Below are 3553 nucleotides of genomic sequence, written 5' to 3' on the forward strand. Positions count from 1 at the left end.
GGTTTATGACAGACAGATTTAAAAAAAAAAAAAAGTTATTATCTCCCTTTCTCTAAACAGTGTGAGATTGTCCAGAAATTGCCCATGGCAATTTTTTCACCTGCAGAAAAGACATTTTTTGGAGACAAAAAACTGTGCTGCGAGGGAATGACTCCTTTCCTAGGGACAGGGCACTTGCAGGAGGTGAGAAGAAGTGGACCTAAGAACTTGCAGATTCCAGACAACAGCTGCCCCACACATTGATCCATCCCTGGATTAGCAGCTGGTACTTTCACTTTGATGACAAGTGAGTAACAGGAGGCAGGGACAGCATCCAACTTGTTCAGCAGCACAAAAGTAGCAGTAGGATTTCCAGTAGCTGCAAATCCATCTCTGAGGGCCTCATGAGACACAAGGACTTGCTGCTGTGCTCCTACATGGAGACCATGGAAGCAGTGGGAGATAGGAAAATTGTACCTTCATACTTACCATGCCACTGCTACTAATATTAAAAACAAAACAAACAAAACAAAAACCCAAAGGCAGCAAACCCATGCACATGAAGAATGTCTCTGCCTTCTCCGCAGTTTATTTGCCACCCTATTCCCTCAGAAAAAGATTAAAATCTATTTTTGCATACATCACCTACATACAACGAGGTTGTATAATCAAATGGATCATTTAGGCCAGCGGTTTGAAGCTTTCAGGTGCCTGATCACAGAATGGCACATCAAACAGGAGAAGTGCCCTGATCCTTTCCAGCACAAGGCAAAATTTATCACCTCTCATTTGCTGAACTCTGTCGCTCTCCCTAAACACTTAAATTGGCAGGACTCTCCTGCAGCTGCCTTCCTGGCTGCTTCTAAAGTACTTGGAAGAGCAGAAAGAACAGCTTCTCTAAACTTCTTTTTGAAGTCTGCAAACACAGCAAGTTTGAGCTTTCTGTAACTAAAACTCTACCACCTCACAGGCTTCACGTGTAGTCGGTGTGGCAGCCAATAACACCGGGCTGTAATCAATTCAGAGGGCTCTGAGACCACAGCTCCAGGAAAGAAAGTAGGCTGGTACAACAGCTTAAAGAGATGGATTCTGAAAGTAAAACTACATGTCTCAGGTCAAGACAAGGAGGGCTTTTCCCAGGAAAAGAAAAGTGACAGAACATGTAAGAACCTGAAAGAAAACGAAGTGCTTTAATTCAGAGCATACAGCACATTTCACATTAAGTTCATTTCAGTACCAACGTTCAACAAACATGATTGAGTAAGATGCTACACACAACACTCACATTTCCATTCAGGCTGTGCTTACTGCTGCTGCTCCCACAAATGTGGCACTGCACAAGACAACTCCCCTAGGAAAGCAGCGTATCCATGTTCATCTGGTCCTGCAGAACCACCCACAGCAGGGCTATGAACTCATTGTACAACACATTTAACAATCACACCAGCTTAAGACGTTCCTGTCAAGCCTGGGGAGAGCTCACTGCAATCACAGCTGTAACTCCAGACTCCTGAGTGCTCTGAATCATGGAACCCACCAGGAGCATCAGGATCACTATACACAGAGCTACTGTTTCACAACAAAAACCAAGGCATTCGCGGTAACATCTCATACTGCACAGACTTACAGGATCAGGACTCTTGACTTTCTTATCCATCACACACACTGACACAACCCACGAGTCAATAGGAATCCAAGAAATCCCATCAACCCTAACGGTTTAATAATGCCTATGGAACATATGGATTGTCCCAGCTGTAATGGGGGATACACAACTCAGAGAACTGTTCACACTGCTCGGGAAAGAAAAGTGGTTAACACAAGAATACAGGGAAACAGGAGCTGGTAAAGAGGTGAGAGCTGAGCAATATGAGCAGTCACCAGCCACATTCAAGGAGTAAAATGAACAGAAATACGGAGCATTTCAAAAAGTGATCGAACGCCAACAACAACAGTAATTAATACAAGGAATGAAATTCTACCGCTCCCCATCTCTTTTCTCTTTTGTTTTCCACAGATGCCTCATTAAGTGGATCACAGGATCCCAACGCAAATCCTCACGCAGCAAACCCGCAGCGGGTCTCGGACACAGCCCCGTGCCCAGCTCAGGCTCAGCTCTCCCGGCAGTGCCGAGCACGGCAGCAGCTCCGGCCTCCCCCGGCCCACACGTGTGCTCCGGTGCGGGGATCCCGGCACCGTCCTGTCCCTCCCACCCCACACACAGAGCCAGCGCTCTGCTCCGAGCGGCCCCACGAGCACCCAGAAGAGCGGGTGCCACTCCAGCCGTGACTCCTGCCCTGCCGAGCGCCCGGCACAGCACCGCGGACCCGCCGCCAGCACCGACCCCGGCGGCACTGCCCGCGCGGGCACCGACCCTCGGGCACCGCCGCTCAGCGAGGCCGCGCCAGACCCGGACAACGTGGGAGATTTAAAAGCTGTGCCGGCGCAGACACGAGAAAAATAAACACGCAAGACGAGGCCACAAACCGGACTGAGAAAGGCCCCGAGACACGGCGCGGACCCGCAGCGCATCGCGGCCCCGCGACCCGCGGCCTTCCCGCCGCCAGCGCGGCGGCCTCGGGCCCCGCTCCCCGCCCGCGCCCCATCCGGGCCCCGCGGCCCCCGCAGGCCGCGGCCCCGCCGCGCTCCCGCCGCCCCGGGCCCGCGCTGCCCGCGGCCCCTCCCCCCACAGGCCCGGGCCGCCCCGCCAGGCCCAGGCCTCGGCCCCGGCCGCCGCGGGCCCCGCCGCCCACCCCCGCCCGCGCCGGCACCGCGGGCACCGCCGGGGTGGGGCGGGGCGGGCGCGGCCCCCGCGGCCCCGCGCGCGGCCTCACCTGCGGCGGCGGCGGCCGGGCCCGGGAGCGGGAGGCGATCGGTCCGCAGCGCACAACGAGCCGCTCCAGCGCCGCGGCCCCGCCCCCGCGCCGCCCGCCGACACCCATTGGCCGCCGCGCGCACGTGCCCCACGCGCCATTGGCCCCGCCGCACGCCGATCAAAGGGCGGCCGGGGGCGGGGCCTGCAGCGCGGTCCGGGGGGGCGGGGGGAGCGGGGCCGGGCCGGGGGCGATGGCGGGGATGGAGGGCGAGGGCAGCGCGGGCCCGGGGCAGCCCCCGCAGAGGCGGCAGCGCGGGCTGGAGGTGGCTGGCGGCAGGACCAGAGCGATCCCCCCGGGCCGGCTCGGGGCCTCGGGAAGGGCCGGTGCGCCCCGGCCGCGGGTCCCGCGGGCGCCGTGGGAAGGAGCCCCGAGGAGAACGTGGCTGCGGAGCGCCAGGCAGGGCTCCTGGAGAGGGACAGAGCGCTGCCCGGTGTCTGAAGCCGGGCTTGGGTGGACGGTGGAGCACGGTAGCCCGCTGTGCCCAGCGCTCCCGGTACCCGGAGCCTTCCCGTGCCCGGGGCCAGCGCCAGCCGGAGCAACAACCCACGGGAATGCCGTGACTGGTTCAGAGATTAAACGGTTCCTGTGTAAATGAGATGCGACCGATCTGCCAAAGAAACTGGTGGCCAGCACTTCCCTGTGCTCTGAGAAATCCTGCAGCGACCTGCAAGGAACCGGCTGCCCAAGAGTTTTCCCTC

The 3553-nt window shown here is 58.1% G+C and overlaps 1 protein-coding gene across 2 annotated transcripts in view; it reads right to left on the reverse strand.

Annotated features, from left to right (window-relative positions):
• Positions 1–2904, reverse strand: part of ELAVL1 (ELAV like RNA binding protein 1) — a 45681-nt gene extending 42777 nt beyond the window's left edge. The window contains exon 1 of one of the 2 annotated variants that reach the window (XM_017837018.1): positions 2814–2904. The gene's annotated coding sequence lies outside the window, so the exon portion shown is untranslated. The remainder of the gene's footprint in view (positions 1–2813) is intronic. The other variant, XM_017837017.1, reaches the window with a different exon arrangement.
• Between the last annotated feature and the right edge of the window lie 649 nt (positions 2905–3553).

Source organism: Lepidothrix coronata, unplaced genomic scaffold (assembly GCF_001604755.1).
Source record: "Lepidothrix coronata isolate B3197 unplaced genomic scaffold, Lepidothrix_coronata-1.0 Scaffold290, whole genome shotgun sequence".
Lineage (NCBI taxonomy): Eukaryota > Metazoa > Chordata > Aves > Passeriformes > Pipridae > Lepidothrix > Lepidothrix coronata.